The 19,387-nt window shown below is 34.4% G+C and overlaps 1 pseudogene; it reads left to right on the forward strand.

Moving 5' to 3' along the window:
- Positions 1–5,934: 5,934 nt before the first annotated feature.
- On the forward strand, positions 5,935–18,793 carry LOC125829377 (uncharacterized; annotated as a pseudogene).
- The last annotated feature ends 594 nt before the right edge of the window (positions 18,794–19,387 follow it).

The raw sequence follows: 19,387 nt of genomic DNA on the forward strand, positions 1-19,387 counted from the left end.
ATGTCAAAACCAAGAATGCGGTTACACATCTAGGTTCAGACTAATAAAATTCAACAAATAAAAATTAAGCAAACCATGGCCTATAATAATGTATCCAAAATAATAATAATAATAATAATTTAGCATAAGTATAAGTCAATAAAAGCGACTGTGCTAGAAGCAAGGGACTCGAGGGATGCCTAATTACTTACCCTCGGTCAATAGAATTCTTTACCTGAATTTCTGGTTTGTAGACCAAAATATAGAGTCATTTTCTTTTGGTTAGGGATTAAAAAGAAAAGGTGACTTGGAACACCATAACTCAATTACAAGTGGTGACTCTGAAAATAAAAAATAATCCCTAGTCAATACCGTCACTTAAAGTGGAAATACCCTTCCGTGCGCAAAAAGGGGTGTGACATCTCTGGCAACTACGTTGGGGATATAACCAGAATTCGATCTTTATTATATTGATTTTACTTGATTTTATTATATTATTTCATTGGATATATTGTTTTGATGACCTAAGGTGCTACTTTATGCTCATTTATCACTTTGATATTGTTGAATTGTAAATTATTGTCTTCTCACGCACCATCTGAGTCTTTAAAAATATGGTAGTAAGGAATGCAGTTATGAATGCCACCTTCTTTTGAGATAAAGTTGGAGTGTCTAGGCACCCAATGAAGGATTTTAGTCACACGTGTTAGGCAGGGTTGGACCAGCAATGAAGTCAGAATAGCGTTGCTACCGATAAGTTACCCCTCCCTGGCTCGAGTTGTCCACTCGGGTAAGCCAGTCTAGATACCTATCTCCTTCAGGGTCGAACCTAGTAAAACTGAAACATAAACTTGCGTATCCCTAGTAGGCTCCGCTTATTTGTATAATTTTCATTTGACTTAGTGAGACTCGACACAGGGGTTGGGTCCGTCTAGGACAGGAGACCCTCTTCTTGACCAACATGTGCATTTTATGTGCTATTTGTAAAAAAAAAAAAAAGAAATTACGTGGAAGACCTCGATTGTTGACCGCCTTTAGGTTCCCTCTAAAATAAATTCTTTAATATCCATATATATATATAGCTATTTATTTCTCAAAATAAAAGTACCCTATAATATGTAGGAGTGCCTACCAATATATCCCTAATAAGGGTTAGAGTGTCCAATAGTTTTTGACAAAGTCAATTTCAAAAAAATTATTTTTTCTTATTTTACACAAAAATTCTTTGATAAGCCATATATATCCTTGGAGTTTTGTTAAGAGTATGTCCTCTTCAACGTTTCATTGATCTATTTACAAGTAATTGTAATTAAAATTCATGATAGTCACTCATAATAATAGATTCAGATGAAATTATTATTTAAACCTTGATTTTAAAGGTGCATTTACTAGAAAATGTTTTGCAAATAGAGTCATAGAATAAACACTTGCTTAAGGAAATATAAGTTCTTTATCAAAAGAAATTTTCAAATAAATTAAATATTTATTGGCCACATGTGCTCTAAGTCTGATTTTTCAAGTGACAAACATTCAAAATGTATTCACTTTATAAATACAAGTGCTTATTTTCCCTTTTCTTAAAGTCTTTATTTGGAAAAATACTTTGCGTCATTTTATATAAGTTTAACACATTTTTTCCCCTTTTCCCAAATATAAGAGGTCCATAAATTAAGCATCATAAATATGAGCGTTTCTTGACCCTGCATCTTTTTCCATAGGCACAACATGGTTCATCTCGATCGTGGAAAGTGTCAGAAAAGGAAAAGAGACTCGAACGTACCACTTCAGGTTGTAGATTGTACTCCCTTGCAGTTGTGGGCATGGTGGAATGACATGGGATTGATAGAACAAGGCATAATATTCAAATATTTGGGTTTCTTGACTAGAATCATACAAGTGGAACCTAAGAGAGATATGATCGAAGCACTGTTGTCCTTTTGGGATCCTACCAATAACGTTTTCCGTTTCTCAAATTTCGAAATGCCCCCAACCTTGGAGGAAATAGCTGGCTTTACCGGGTTCGAAGTGAGGTTACACCACCAAAGGCTTATAGCCCCAAGGGGCATATCCATCAATAAATTTTTCAACACTTGAACATTTGCAAAGCGAAGGAAGAATCATTAGACGAAGGTTGGATCTCATTACAATTTTTGTATGATAGGTATGAAAAAGAAAACGGATTCAAGAAATTTGGAAGGAAACTGAACAATAAGGGAAGTTTTGAAACATGAAAAGAGCATAGACGTTTTGCTTTTATGGTAGCTTTTTTGGGAACAATGTTTTTTCCAAGGAGATGAGGAAAGATTAACATCCTTTTCACCGGGGTAGTGAATGTATTAATTAAGAAAAATAATTATACCATCGTCCCCATGATTTTGGCTGATATCTACCGTGCTCTGACTGTCTGCCAGAAAGGGAAACGTTTCTTCGAGGGATGCAACATATTGCTTCAACTATGGATAGTAGAACATCTTTACCAACCTCCTACGATAGCAAGGTATATTCAAAATCGAAGCAATTACATTACAAGTCATGCCAAAAGGGTAGAGAAATACAGGTGTCCGGAAGGGGTCAATGTTTGGGTTGAACATTCTCTCTCGCTAACGGAATATAAGATCACTTGGATTTATCCTTGGTTACCTTGGGTAGAAGTCATACACATGTCATCTGTTCGCCCTTTTTTATTGTTGATGGGTATTAGGGATGTGTAACCATACGTACCGTTATGGGTTTTACATCAGTTAGGCAGGCGTCAAGTTCTACCTATCACAGAGGATATGAAAGATTTTGTGTTCGAAGTTGGACCAGAGGTCCCCCTTCCTGAAGGATTGGCCCAAAAAATTTGGGATGGTTGTTTAGTCATGGGAATTGGAACGATGGTAAAAGAACGACACACATGAGAAACTCACCTAGAATACTCCAATTGGCTTGAGCAACAACCTCTGCTACAAGTTAGGCCACAAAGATCTGTAAAAGAACCAATAGACCATGAGGCTGAGATGAAGATAAAAAATGAGTTGGCTATGATTGATTACCTTGCTGAAAATCAGGAGTTAAGAGTAAAATTAGAGCTTGCTAGAGCCGCTCTAACCCAACAACAAGCAGAGTTCGAAGAGGAGAGGGCCAAGGAAACTTAGAGAGAAACCTTGCTCCGAGGACAAGTTAATCTGGCAACCATTAGGGGAGTACAATTTGCGGAACTTTCGGTATCTCAACAACAACAATTGAGGACATGTGATCAGAAAAGTCAGATAGATTTTGATCAAGAGAGACCTCAGTGGATCCGTGAAAGGGGAAGACTTCGAGAGGAAATAGAGTCAGTCTCGACTCAAGAAAGACGTGCTAGAGAAATGGTGGCCTCCCATGATCAACAAATACGAGGATGGAATTAGATTTGCAATTCACTTCGATCAAAAGTCCGTTGTTTAGCTGATCGCACTGCCCAAATGGGTTTACATTATCAAGAGATGAACCATGAACAATTTCTGGCTGAAGTATCGAAATTTGATGAGTACCTTTTGACGTCGGTGCAAGATATATATCAAAGTGTAGGAGATCGTTTAACACCAACATCTCCATGAGCGAGCAAATAGGGATGCAACCATGACATTTATGTTTTTGGGATATGAGGGTTGATACAAGCATTTGTTTCATTAGTGTCGTTTTCTTTAGTTTAAGTCCTCATTTATTTCATTCTACATTTCTACACATTGTCTACGTCGTGTCTATTTAAGTTATTGACTTTTGTTTGATGATTTTCTCATCGTCTTCCTACTTATGTTCCAAACATTGAAATGATTAGTTAAGTTATGCTTATGTTTGGTTTCAATTTTCCCATTAGTCTGAATGATAAATATATATCTATATGTATATATCTTTTTTTTTTAAATAAAAAATTAATGTATATTCTCGAACTACGCAAAGATCTGATCAACATGATATGTAGGCAACCCAATGGGTTCGATCAAACCTTTTTAACAAGAATAACTAAAGAGGAGAAAATGCCTAGATAAGCCAGGATGAAACATAAGGTCTTCCATATTAGAAGTATATATGTGGATGCAATATGCACGATTCCTTAACACTAATCTGTTTGCTACTTCATTCAGAGAGAGAGAGAAAGAAAGAGAAACATATTAGCTTAAATGTGGTTGGTTTGTGGCTAAGCTGGCATCCCACCCCTACAATACAAGGTCAAAAGGGAAAAAGAAAATGACCCACAAAGACAGAAACAAGTCGGACAATGATGAGGTCCGAAACCAAATGACTTCTCAAGAAACAGTGTCAACAGAAGAGGTAAGGGTATTAAGGCAACAAATGGCAGAGATGTGCGATGCTTGGGTGAGTGGACAAGCTCCACCATCTTCAATATGTTACTATCTAAATACAAGTCCAATCTATCCACCTGGGTTCGGCCCCTATGCTAACACATTCAACGTCGTTGGAACGTCTACGGTGCGCCCTTTGAGTACACCTATGATGATTAATCCACTCTTCATGCCAACTACACCAACTAATAGCATTCCACAACTAATAATGGGGTCCAAATCCAACAATGATCCTCCATCCCAAGTTCTTCACGACCATGTCTACACCCCTGAAGAGGCCCTTAAAATTCCAAACTTTTATCCCAGACTCATCAATATACTTCCCCTTTCAAAATTGAGAAGACGATTAAGAACGAAGAACATGATGAAATGGCTAAGAAAATGAAGAGTTTGGAACAAAGTATAAGAGATATGCAAGGACTAGGTGGCCACAAAGGTATCTTATTCAGTGATTTGTGCATGTTTTCCCACGTCCATTTGCCTGCTGGTTTTAAAACCCCAAAGTTTGAGAAATATGATGGTCATGGAGACTCCATGGCTCATTTGAAGAGATATTGTAATCAATTGAGGGGTGCAGAAGGCAAATAAGAGTTGCTCATAGCCTATTTTGGGGAAAGCCTAGTGGGAATTGCATCTGAATGGTTCATAGATCAGGATATTGCCAACTGGCATACATGGGATGATTTAGCTCGATGTTTTGTGCAACAATTCCAATATAATATTGACATTGTGCCAGACCGCTCCTCATTAGCCAACACGAGGAAAAAGACCACAGAAAATTTTTGTGAATATGTTGTCAGATGGAGGGAGCAAGCTGCTAGGGTTAAACACCCAATGAAGGAGTCGAAGATGATTGACGTTTTTATCCAAGCGCAAGAACCTTATTACTTTCAATATTTGCTTTCTGCCGTCGGGAAGACATTCGCTGAAGTTATTAAGGTTGGGGAAATGGTGGAAAAATGATATAAAGTCTGGAAATGTTGTAACCCAAGCTGCCTTAAAGGTCACAACACAAGTGCTTCAAAATGGTTCTGGAAATATTGGAGAGAAGAAAAGAAGGGAGGATGTAGCCATTATTGTATCAGCGTCGCGGACCTATGTCCAAGATAATCCCCCGCAACAGTATTTTCATTTCCAAACTCCATAATATCCCGTCCCATACTCTCCATATCCCATTTTTAACACCCAACCAATTGTCCCTCCTTTTTATCCGCAATGGTGTGCACCAATTCCTCAAAATCATCCACCGCCCCTATAAATTCACCAAATTACCACCAGAATTCCTTCACGTCCTAGACCACAATACAAGAAGGGAAATGGAGCTAAGGATGAGTTCACCCCTATTGGAGAATCATATGCTAGCTTGTTTCAAAAATTAAGGGCGTTGAATGTTTTGATTCCTATTGAAAGAAAGATGTTGAATCCTCCCTCGAGAAATCTAGATTATTCTCAACACTGCACCTATTGTTCTGATGCCCCAGGGCACAACATAGAAAAGTGTTGGTACTTGAAAAGGGCAATTCAAGATTTGATCAATACTCATCGAATTATAGTTGAAAGCCCAACTGGACCAGACATCAATCAAAATCCACTGCCCAGGCATACTGAAACAAACATATTAGAAATGATGAATAGTTGCGAAGAAGTTGCAGTCTCATACAAGCCGATCCTTAAGGTTGGAACTGATATGGAAAATTCGGCGAATGTTATTGACTTGACAAAAATGGTGCTTTTAAGGGTGGAAAGGACGTCGGAAAAGTTGAGCCCATCAAACACACCCATCCTAACTGTGAAAGGAGCACTTGAAGATGCTTGGGCACGTCAAAGAGAGGCAAGATTGGTTATTCCAAGAGGGCCAAACAAGCCTATCTTGATCGTGCAAGGAGCCTATATTCCACCTGTGATCATTAGGCCAGTGTCCCAGCTTTAAATGACTAACCCCAAGGCTGTACCTTGGAATTATGAGCCCACCTTCGTGACATGCAAGGGGAAATAAGTCAATGAAGAAGTAGATGAAGTAGGCGGAATGACCCGTTTGGGAAGATGCTATGCCCCGGCTGAATTAAGGAAAACTAAAAATGACCAAATGCAAGTTAGGAGTGGAGTCACTGAAGAAGAAGCAGATGAGTTCTTAAGAAAAATGAAATTGTCAGACTATTCCATCGTGGAACAACTAAGGAATATTCCAGCCCAAATCTCTTTATTGTCTTTGTTGATACATTCAGATGAACATCATAAAGCTATAATGAAGATTTTGAACGAAGCACATGTTCCTAATGAAGTTACAGTACGTCAGTTAGAGAAGATTGCTGGGAGAATTTTTGAGGTAAACCGAATTACCTTTTTAGATGATGAACTATCGATGGAAGGCACGGGACATAACCAAGGCCTCCATATCACTGTAAAGTGTGAGCTTTCATATGTCACTCGAGTCCTAATTGATGGAGGATCTGGGGCAAATATTTGTCCTTTGTCAACTCTACAAAAATTGAATGTTAGTGCTGAAAGGGTACGACCCAACAACTTATGTGTTAGAACTTTTGATGGGTCAAAAACAGATGTCATTAGTGAGATAGAGATCATACTAACAATAGGGCCTGTCGATTTCACTATGAATTTTCAATTGTTGAATATCAATGCATCCTACAATCTATTGTTGGGGAGACCATGGGTGCAAAGGGCTGAGGCAGTCCCCTCTACGTTGCATCAAATGATTAAGTATGAATACGACCGGCATAAAGTGATTGTTCATGGTGAGGGAGATCTGTCAGTCTACAAAGACTCTTCCCTCCCTTTTGTCAAGGCAAATAATGAGAATGAGGCATTGGTTTATCAAACTTTTGAGGTGGTGGTTGTTGAGCATATCCTCGAGAGGAATCTCATTTCAAAACCACAATTGCCTATGGCATCCATGATGATGGTAAATGAGATGTTGAAGCATGGGTTTGAACCGGGTAAAGGCTTGGGGATCTTCTTGCAAGGGAGAGCTTATTCGGTGAGTCCACGAAAGAGCCTTGGTACTTTTGGCTTAGGATACGAGCCTAAAATCGAGGACAAAATGAAGGCCAAGAAGCAGAAGAGAGATGTATGGTAACTTACCAATCATATACCACTTATATACAAATCTTTCATCAAAGCCCACACAATAGAATCTTCTGAGTCACCACTCCCAGAGCCAGTTCTAGAGGTTAACGAAGAACTGATCAACTATTTTCAAGATTTATTTGTCAAGGCTGATATGGTTGAACTTGGAGAAGGCACCAGTGACAGAGATGTGCAATTCTTTGGTCCTGATGTCCAGGTGAATAATTGGGAGGCCACTCCTCTACCCGTTAAGAATGAGTCTTGTTCTTTCTATGCCGATTCTAGTGATATGACATGCATGCATAATTTTTCGCCAGATCTTAAAATCTAATCTAATCTTCGACCTAATCCTGAAATAATAAGTCAAGAAATCGAATATGATGAAGACGAAGTATTTGAAGAAGTAAGCAGGGATTTCAAACATTTTGAGAATAAATCAAACCCAAACATGAGTGAAATTGAGACGATAAATTTGAGGGATCATGAAAATATTAAGGAGACTAAGATAAGCGTACATGCTCGACATCAAAAGAAGGATATAATTCAAGCTCTGTTTATATCCCCAGCACAGTCACCAGAGATGTCACACCCCATTTTGCACACGGAAGGGTATTTCCACTTTAAGTGACGATATTGACTAGGGATTATTTTTAATTTTCAAAGTCGCCACTTGTAATTAAATTATGGTGTTCCAAGTCACGTTTTCTTTTTAATCCCTAACCAAAAGGAAATGACTCTATATTTTGGTCTACGAACCAGAAATTCAGGTAAAAAATTATGTTGACCGAGAGTAAGGTATTAGGCATCCCTCGAGTCTCATGCTTCTAGCACGGTCGCTTTTATTGACTTATACTTATGCTAAATTATTATTATTATTATTATTTTGGATACATTATTATAGGCCATGGTTTGCTTATTTTTTATTTGTTGAATTTTATTAGTTTAAACCTAGATGCATAACCGCATTCTTGGTTTTGACATTTAGAGGCATAACTATCTTTTTCTCTTGAGTACCTCACATCTAATAATCTCAGTTTGCACCTGTTGGTTTGAATTAATAAAAATTAATTATTAAAACAATTTGGCTAAGGTGCGTAATTGCATCCTTGAGACAAATTAATTATTAAAATAATTTGGCCAAGGTGCGTAACCGCATCCTTGAGTTTTTAACTATCTCAAAAAGAAGTGGAGCCACATTCTTAATTGAGATGAAATTTAATTACTATTGTTACATGAACTAACGAGATAAAAAAAATTAATACATAATGAGTTATTCTTATAATGGTTGTCAATATACTACATTAAAAATATTTTCTTAAATATTAAAATAAATAGTTTGAACATTCTAAAGATCTTCATTGTTTAACGATATGTAAGATTCAAATAGTTCTATTTCAACATTACAATATCAAAATTAAACACACATAAAGTTCGAGCAATTTCATAACATTGAAGTCAAGTTTTATATAATCCTGAAATAAAGCTATACAAAATTAAATTAAATTGAGTGCTACCTCTTGTGAAAATTATTCACGAAAAGAAAATAATCCTAATAAGGAATCATGAACTCAAAATCAAGAAAGCAAACCTCGAATTCAACATTTGTTTGTGAGTGGAGGAAAAAAAATAATGCAAGGGTAATTTTTCTTTTTCTTCTTGAATTTGTTTGATGCCCAGATGAAGGGGTGTATAAATATGTGGAAATTGGAGTTTAATGGTATTTGGTGTTGGGTGGGTATGTTGTGAATTTATTTTTTTTAGCTTGTGCGTGTGTCTGTTGTGCATTTTTTTATTTGCTGATTTTCTTCTTCTTTCTTTTACTGTTGGTGTGCGTGTGTGTCGTGCCTAGGAGTAGTGTCTGTGTATGTATTGGTTTCCTTTTTTTCCTTTTCTTTGTAATATTATAATTAATGAACTCATAAAGGCCCCTTTTTAGAGAAAATAAATAAATAAAAGCAAAAACAAAAAACAAGATTATCTTCAGTATTTATACTAAATTTAAACTAGCATTATGTCCATGTCATATAAAATAACAGGAACCTTTTATTTTTGGATGGCAAAAATAAATGCTATCAATAAATTCATATTTGATAATGAAGGATGATTTACTTAATCAATTTTGAGTTATGCTCATACGAATAATACAAGTATATATTAATTAAGCAATTAAATTCATAAGAATTCCTGAGTCATGTCTTGGCTTAATAAGCTAGAACGAATAAAGAAAAATATTGGAACCTAGCCAAGCAAAAGCAACTATATGTTATACTACGTTTTACTCGATCTAAATTTAACAATATTCAATATTATAGCATTAATAATATTAATGGGTTAAACACATATGAAATCTGAACAACTTCCATATATGGGATTCAATTCTTGCACAATCATGACATAAAATTATACAAAAATAGAATATAAATAAATGTTACCTCTTGTAAAAATTAGGTCACGAAAAGAAAGGACCAACAATCAGGAACTACAAACTTGAAACCGCGAAAATAGACTTCGAGATCTTGAATCACAAGGTGCAAAAGTACGATGTATATATTATTTGCCGAGATTAGTGCATATATCTCTGTGTGTGTGTTTTTCCTTTTTTGCCTATGTGTTTTATATATAGGATATATTTTCCTAGGTGGGTCCTATTTTGTTGTTGTAGTGTGCATGTAAATAGGAGTGGGGGGGGGGGGGGGGTTGAATCGTGTGGGGTGTGGACTGTGGAGGAAAATGTGAGGGAATGGGAGTGTGAGGTGGGTTTTGTTAGATTATTTAGGTTTTTATTTTTATGTTAGTTTTAGTTTTATTAACTATACATACAATTAATAAATTATAATAAAATATCAACTAATTAAAACAATATTAAAAATTATAACTGAAATTTAAAACTCTATCCCTTCATATAATTCTTAGGCACAAAAATAGAAACTGATTTTTATATAATTATTTATTTTTCTAACAATCTTTGACTCATTCTTGCATGTCTTATGATATTAAAGCAAAGGAAAATCACATACTACTTTGTTTTAATCACAATTATTAATAATGTAAAAATACTTTTAAAAGATTATTATCAAAGAAAAAATATTTTTTTTTAAATGTCCAACAAGTTTAATATATTGAAAATATCTTTTCTTTTTATTATTTTCAAATCTTTTAAAATAAACTTACTAAAATAAGACAAAAATCAAAATATCTAACTTAACCTAAAACAAATATTTAAGGAATAAAAACAAGTGTAAAGTCTTATGTTCGGTCAAAAATTACGTGTCTACACTGCTTATCCACCAACAACTTCAAAAGAGTTGGATATGTACCTGGAAATTGAATAATGCAGAGGTAATTGCTTGGATCCTAAATTAGGTACATGCTGATATAGCTATGAGACTTAGACCATTTAGTTTTGCTTTAGAGATGTGAGGATTACATCTCTAAACTGACATGTCGAGCATGTACGCTTATCTTAGTCTCCTTAATATTCAGCTCGAATCTAGAATTCGAGCTGAATCCTAGGTTCCCTCCAATAAAGCAAAAGTTGAGAAAGCTTAGAACTGACATGAGTGCAATAATTAAAGTGGAAATCACAAAACAACTTGAGGCCAAAGTCATTCGAGTCGCTCAATATCCTGCTTGGTTAGCCAACATCGTACCTGTCCCTAAGAAAGATGGCAAAGATCGAATGTGTGTTGATTATCATGATTTGAACAAAGCAAATCCAAAAAATGACTTTTCTTTACCCAACATTCATATTTTGTTAGATAATTGTGCTAAACATGAGATTGCATCTTTTGTGGATTGCTATGCGGGTTACCATCAGATTATTATGGATGATGAAGATGCAGAAAAAACGTCTTTTATCACTCCATAGGGTATATATTGTTATCAGGTTATGCCTTTTGGGTTAAAAAATGCGGGGGCAACATATATGAGGGCAATGACAACCATGTTTATGATGTGATGCATAAAGAAATCGAAGTTTATGTGGATGATGTGATCATTAAATCAAAAAAGCAGTCGAATCATGTGCAAGACTTAAGAAGATTCTTTGAAAGGCTTCACAGGTATAATCTCAAGCTTAATCCTGCAAAATGTGTATTTGGAGTACCGTCAAGAAAACTTTTGGGGTTTATAGTCAGTCGACGAGGTATCGAGTCAGATCCTTCAAAAATAAAAGTCATTCAAGAATTGCCACCTCCAAAGAACAAAACTGAGGTTGTGAGCCTTCTAGGAAGGTTAAACTACATCAGTAGATTCATTGCTCAACTCACAACAACTTGCGAGCCCATTTTTAAGTTGTTAAAAAAGAATGTCACAATCGAATTGACCGAAGAATGTCAAGAGGCGTTTGAAAGAATTAAGAATTACTTATCGAATCCCCCTGTGTTGGTTCCTCCCGAACCAGGCAGACCATTGATATTATATATGTAAGTAGATAATTAATTTGGCTGTGTATTGGGTCAGCATGATGGCACTGGGAAGAAAGAGCAGGCCATTTATTACCTCAGCAAGAAATTTACCGTTTATTAATCGAAGTACACCCTTCTTGAAAGAACGTGTTGTGCCCTAACTTGGGTAGCACATAAGTTGAAGCATTATATTTTATCTTATACTACTTATCTCATTTCTCGTATGGATTCGTTAAAATACATTTTTCAAAAGCCCATGCCTACGAGCAGGCTTGCGAAATGGCAAATATTACTCACAGAGTTTGACATAATCTATATGAAGCTTGAGGTTAGATTCTATTGTACCAAGAATATGTCAGAGTATGAAGCTTGCATCTTGGGTTTGAGGTTAGCTGCTGACATGGGCATCCAAGAGTTGCTAGTGCTAGGAGACTCAGACTTACTAGTCCATCAAATTCAAGGAGAATGAGAGACTCGTGACCCAAAGCTCACACCATATCAACATTATTTACAAGATCTTTGTCGACAGTTTGTGTCAATAAAGTTTAGACACATTCCTAGAGTTCATAATGAGATTGCTGATGCATTGACAACTTTATCTTCGATGCTCCAACATCCTGACGAAGCTCATATCGACCCTTTGTACATACAGATTCGTGATCAACATGCTTATTGCAACATGGTGGAGGAAGAATTTGACGGTAAACCTTGGTTCCATGATATTAAAACATATCTTCAGTCCGGAGAATGTCCTACTAATGCCACTAGTAATCAAAAAAGGACTATTCAGCGACTAGCTAGCGGTTTTTTTCTTAAGCGGAGGCATATTGTACAAGAAAACACCTTATTTGGGTCTTCTAAGATGTGTAAATGCTAAAGAGGCTTCAACAATCATGATTGAAGTACACTCAGGAGTTTGTGGACCTCACATGAATGGATATGTTCTGGCAAATAAGATACTTCGAGCAGGTTATTATTGGCTCACCATGGAACAGGATTCCATACGATTTTTTCGTAAATGTAATGAATGTCAAATACACGGTGATGTGATACATTCTCCTCCCTCCGAGTTGCATGTGATGTCTGCTTCATGGCCTTTCGTGGCATGGGGAATGGATGTGATTGGACCAATAGAACCAAAAGCATCGAATGGTCATAGGTTCATCCTGGTGGCCATTGATTATTTTACATAGTGGGTGGAAGTAGTAACTTTCAAGTCAGTGAGCAAGAAGGTCATGGTGGATTTCATTCATTTCAATATCATCTATCGATTCGGTATTCCAAAGGTAATTGTTACCAATTGTCACACCCCTTTTTTTTCCTCAATATTTAATTTAAGTATGTTTTGAAAGAAAAAGAGTTTCTCCAATTAAAGTGACATTTTTGAAAAGAGATTATTTTATTATTCAGAGTCGCCACTTGGAATTGAGTTTTGGTGTTCCAAGTCACCTTATTATTTAAACCCCTAATCAAAAGGAAATTTGACTCTTTATTTTTATTGGTCTGCGAGAACAAAGATCGGGTAAGGAATTCTGTTGACCAAGGGGAAGGTATTAGGCACCCCTCGAGTCCCGTGGTTCTAGCACGGTCGCTTCATTGACTATATATGACTTAAATTAATTTTCGGATATTGTATTATTAACTTAATAATAAAAGTTATTTACCTCATTATTTGGTTTATTTTAAACCTATTTATATTATATTAATATATTTTCGTTAATTAAAAAGAATGTATATCACATAAATTTATTCAAACATAATAAAGTAAAGTTAATAGATGGATATTTACAAATCTTGATTTGTCTTGTAATTTCTTTTCTTCTCCTTTTCTTTTTCATGTATTTGTATTTATTTTTTTTTTTTATTGTGGATAGAAAACATATAGGTATCTAATTGCTAGGAATTAGAATTTGTGTAGGATTGAGATTTTTTGAGTTTGAGTATTTTAGGATTGTATTTTTTTTTTAGTTAGATTTAAAAGTAGAAATAAAATTTTATGTGATCTGGAATTAGTTTTAGCAAGAAATTCTAAATAGATTAGGACTATGTTTTAGAAAGATTTTTCCTTCTTGATTTTTAATTTTTTTTCCTTACTTTTTTTTCTTTTACGTTTTGGTTTTATTAATTTTTATTTTTTTATTTTTTTATTTTTTGTTTTGTCTCTTTGTATTATATTTTTTTTTACGTTTTTTTTTTTGTACTTTATCCTTTATTTATTTTTTAAATATTTTTTTATTCTTTTTGGACACTCTGTTTCTCGTCTTCTTCTTCTTCTTTTTTTGTTGTTTATTTTATTTTATTGTTTTAATCATCTTACGTTTTCTGTTTCATTTTTCTTTATTATTATTCTTTTTGTTCTTCTTACTTTTTGGTTTAACTTTTTTTTTTTTTTTGTTTCTGTTACGCTCTATTTTTTATTATTATTCTTTTTAGTTTACGTATGTTCTGTTTATATTTTTATTTTTTTCTTATGCTTTCTCATTTTTAAAAAAATTAGTTTTCTTAATTATTCATTATTTATTTTTTTTAACCATAAATCTCTAAACAAATATTCATATATCCTCTTAATTATATATCTTAATAATTCGAATTAAAGCGATAATCATCTTAACACTTATTCTAAAGTCAAACTATTTTTTTATCAAAAATAATATATTAAAAAAAAAAAAAAGACTAAAACACATTCCTCATAGGTTTTCTAGAGCACTAATTTATATCCTAATCTAACAAGTCTACAAATAATTTCAACAAAAAAAAATTCTTAAGTGAAAACTAAGGTCTAAGAACATTAGCTATTCAAAATTAAATATCACGAAACCAATTTCAATATTAATTACATCTAAAGAGCATAAAACAATAATTAAAAAAAAATGTATGATACATCTTTTATTTTTATTTTTATATTATTCTAAAGCAAGAAACTTAAACGGTTACGTTTTTCTAAGCATTCATAAATTCATCACAAACAATGGTAGATAATAATAACATGCGACTCAGAAAACTTCATATTATTGGAATCAAATTTCGTACGAGCATTCCAACTACATTATGCGAGAATTTAGAGTTACCTCGCTGCGAAAATCGATACCACAAAAACAACTGCTACTATCTACTGATTTCCAAAGTTAATAGCTAATATTAACTTTAAAGAGCCACGAATCCGAAACCTTGAGTGAAACCTTGAACGCTGACTTAATTTTAAAAATAAAACTCACTTTTTGTTATCTTTTTCTCTCTGTGATTTTTTTTTCTCTGTGTATGTGTATCTCTTTTTCTTTACTGAGCGTATGTTTTTATAATAGTTTGGGGTGTGAGTCTGGTGCTAATTAAAAGGAACGTGATGGAGTAGGAATAGGATTTAATTTATAATTTAGTTGAGAATTTAAGGATTGAGATAAAGGAAGAAAAATAGTAATATAATATTAACAAACAAATAATAAAAAAAAATAAAAAAAAATAAAGAAAGAACGAACAGAAAAGAAAGAAAAGAAAAAAGAAAGAAATGTGTAAAAAAAATAAAAAGAAGAAAAGATCGTGCAAGAGGAGAAAAGAAAAAAAATAGGAGAAAAAAAAATAAAAAAATAAAAAAAACTAAATGGGAGGAGGATTTTTAGTAAATAAGTTAAGGAAGTTGGGGGTAATTAGGATAAAGGTAAGGTAATTTGAAATTTTTAGGACTCTTCTTTTTATCTTTTATTATTTTATTTTTTTCTACTTTTCCATGATATATACGACTATTATTATTTTTTAGACTAGATAAAATTTGAAAGATTAAAACAAAATACGTTAAATTCAAAAGCTTTCTTTATTAAACTTTAAACATAAAGTGAGCTTATAATTTGTTGTAATTTTTAGTTTATTTTAAATATAACTCTACTGAAAAATAATATTTAAGTATTAAAATTGGGTGTAAAATTTTTATGTTTTGGTCAAAAATTAGGTGTTCACAGTATGCCCCTCTTTGCTTGAAAACATGAAGAGTTTTCATGCAAAGACGTGAACACTATGACTAATTTTTTGACCGAGACATTTATCCAAAAATGTGAAAATAGGTAAAAGAGGAGAGGTTTGACTGCGCCCTACCTTTGGACAAACTATCCACCCTGAGTTAATAATCAGGTGTAGTTCATATATAGGAAGGGACAGGAGAATAATTTTTGATAGTCGAGTGAGGTTTTGTCGAGGTTCCGGTTCGTAGCTCCAGCTGTTACATTAAAAGGAAAAATACAATAGGAGAGAAGGGAAAGATACAAGATCTTATCTACTCCATTAGTACTGAGTCTTCATTTTGAATCTTTGGTTATCGCTTCATCCTCTTTGGGTAGGTACATCGATTCCGAACTTTCATCTTGATATTTGAATTTATGATCTGAAACTTATGATTTGACTTAAGTCATTGACGCTCTACCGCATGATATTCTTGAATGCTTGTTTTCTCGAGAAGATGATTCATGATATGTTGAGCCGTTACATGGGTTGAAAGCGACTCTAAATGTCATTGACATCTGACATTCTTCGTTTCTCTAATCAAAACGAGGATTTTATTCTTGAACTTCAAATTGGAATATTAGGTAGAAACCTGCACGCCATAAAACAAAACAAACGAAACAAATTTTTTGCCCCAGTATGCACTAGGAAAATTTTGTGAGTTATTGGTGAAAGCTATAAAAGTTTATACTAGGCATAATAATAATATACTTTTTAAAAATAAAGGGAGATTTGTGCCCAATATAACCAGAGGTTATTACGCCCTGTGAAGTCATAAAAATAAGATAGGAGTTATTGTGCCCTACACGCAACCAGGGATTATTGTGCCCTGTGAAGACATGAAAAAAAATAAAAATAGGAGTTATTGTGCCCTATATACAACCAGGGGTTATTGTGTCATGTGAAGACATGAAAAAAAATAAAAAAAAATAAAATAAAATAGGGGTTATTGTGCCCTATATGCAACCAGGGGTTATTGTGCCCTGTGAAGACATGAAAAATAAAATAGGGATTATTGTGCCCTATATGCAACCAGGGGTTATTGTGCCCTGTGAAGACATGAAAAATAAAATAGGGACTATTGTGCCCTATATGCAACCAGGGGTTATTGTGCCCTGTGAAGACATGAAAAATAAAATAGGGACTATTGTGCCCTATATGCAACCAGGGGTTATTGTGCCCTGTGAAGACATGAAAAATAAAATAGGGGTTATTGTTCCCTATATGAAACCAGGGGTTATTGTGCCCTGTGAAGACATGAAAAATAAAAATAGGGGTTATTGTACCCTATATGCAACCAGGGGTTATTGTGCCCTGTGAAGACATGAAAAATAAAATAGGGGTTATTGTTCCCTATATGAAACCAGGGGTTATTGGTGCCCTGTGAAGACATGAAAAAAAATAAAATAGGGGTTATTGTGTCATATATGCAACCAGGGATTATTGTACCCTATGAAGACATAAAAAATAAAATAGGGATTATTGTGCCCTATATGCAACCAGAGGTTATTGTGCCCTGTGAAGACATGAAAAATAAAAATAGGGGTTATTGTACCCTATATGCAACCATGGATTATTGTACCCTGTGAAGACATAAAAAATAAAATAGGGATTATTGTGCCCTATATGCAATCAGGGATTATTGTGCCCTGTGAAGACATGAAAAATAAAATAGGGATTATTGTGCCCTATATGCAATCAGGGATTATTGTGCCCTGTGAAGACATGAAAAATAAAAATAGGGGTTATTGTTCCCTATATGCAACCAGGGATTATTGTCCCCTGTGAAGACATGAAAAATAAAATAGGGGTTATTGTGCCCTATATGCAACCAGGGATTATTGTGCTCTGTGAAGACATGAAAAATAAAATAGGGGTTATTGTGCTCTATATGCAACCAGGGATTATTGAGCCCTGTAAAGACATGAAAAAATAAAAATAGGGGTTATATATATGTTTTTTTTTTTTTACTTGATCATTTATTTTATTTTATTTTTATTTTTGTACATTTTCCAAACATAAAAAAAAATAAACAAAAATAAAAATAAAATAAAATGCCCCAGATTTTATTAAGAAAAATAATCTTTTTTTTTAAATATTATTATCATTATTATTGTGTTGCATATTGTAGGAGAGACAGGGATTCGAGAACTTACCTGGTGGCGTTTGACTCTCGCGAATTACTTGCATGATTTTTCTTTGTACCTATTTTTAAAACAAAGAATATTTTGTTAGTTTTTTCTAAACGGTGGTTGGTTTGTGACTTCGAATATCTTGTGGAGTTTGACTTTGAATCTGTGTTGGTTGAAAGAATCATCATATTGACGATCGCGCGAATAGCTTGAAGATGCTTTATAGACGGTCCTTATCTTCCCTTGAAACACTTCTTATGAACATTTTGACCCATTTCTTTCTTGTGCACGTTGTGGGGTTCATCCTCTCCAAAACAACTTTCTTGCTTTACCGATTTTCACACGGTATCGATTTTTTTGATATTTTTTTTTTCGATTGGGTCACAGCCCTAATCAATGTTGTGCATGCCCCCAACATTCAACTGGAAATACCGTAGTCAATTTCGCTACTTTAATTTGATTTTCTCACTTGACGCGAGTTTATGCTGAATGAGACTCAAAGAATACCGAACACAAGTACAAATGACACAAATGAAAGGGTTATGAAAGAAAAGTTATGTCTTTAGAAGAAGGAAATAAGTAAATGTTTAAAAGGAATGAAAAGAATCTTATCTGAAAGTACGTGACCACCTTAATGAATCATGACATGCATTTGGACTGAACGTTTGATCCTTCTAAGTTGTCTGAATCTCATGAAACAATGTTGTACCTTTAAGTCTATAGCCTGACTTCTATCTTGATTGTGTGCTCATGCCAAGACGGAATGTCATCATTTGATCAATGGTGCCCTTCATGGTTTTCCACCAATAAGACATTCTTATCTCCTTCTCTCAACTTACTATCGTCTTATGGTGCCCGTGAAGGTTTTCACTCATAAGACTCTCTCATTTTTTATTTTTTTATTTTTATTTGTAAAACACCGTAGGTCACAATGTCATGTCTCAGCCCTTGGAGAATTGAAGAACATGATTATTGTTTTATTTAGTGATTAGACCGAACCCCAATGAAGGGTTGCCTACGTATCCTCTTAGGAATCAGGTCGAACGTAGTTCAATGAAACTTTTTTTTTTTTTGCACCAAACAAGTGGTGTTTGAAATAAAGGAGGATACATTTTTATCCTCTTATCTTGAGACGGTCAATCAGGATGGTGTCATAACAAAAAGTGTTAAACGTAGTATCTTTTGATCGAATCTGCGTTAACAATTGTGTCGATTGCCTTTTCCTCCATATCTGCTAGTTGCAATGCTCCTTTTGATAGCACTTGTTTAATAACATAAGGGCCTTGCCAATTTGGGGCAAACTTTCCTTTGGCCTCGTCTTGATGGGGAAGGATGCGTTTCACAACAAGTTGATCGACTTCAAAATTTCTTGGGCGTACCTTCTTGTTATAAGCTCGAGCCATCCTCTGCTGATATAATTGACCAAAGCAAATTGATGTCAACTGTTTTTCGTCTATCAGTGCTAATTGTT

The sequence above is a fragment of the Solanum verrucosum genome, unplaced genomic scaffold (assembly GCF_900185275.1).
Source record: "Solanum verrucosum unplaced genomic scaffold, falcon-dt-bn FXZP01000005.1, whole genome shotgun sequence".
NCBI lineage: Eukaryota > Viridiplantae > Streptophyta > Magnoliopsida > Solanales > Solanaceae > Solanum > Solanum verrucosum.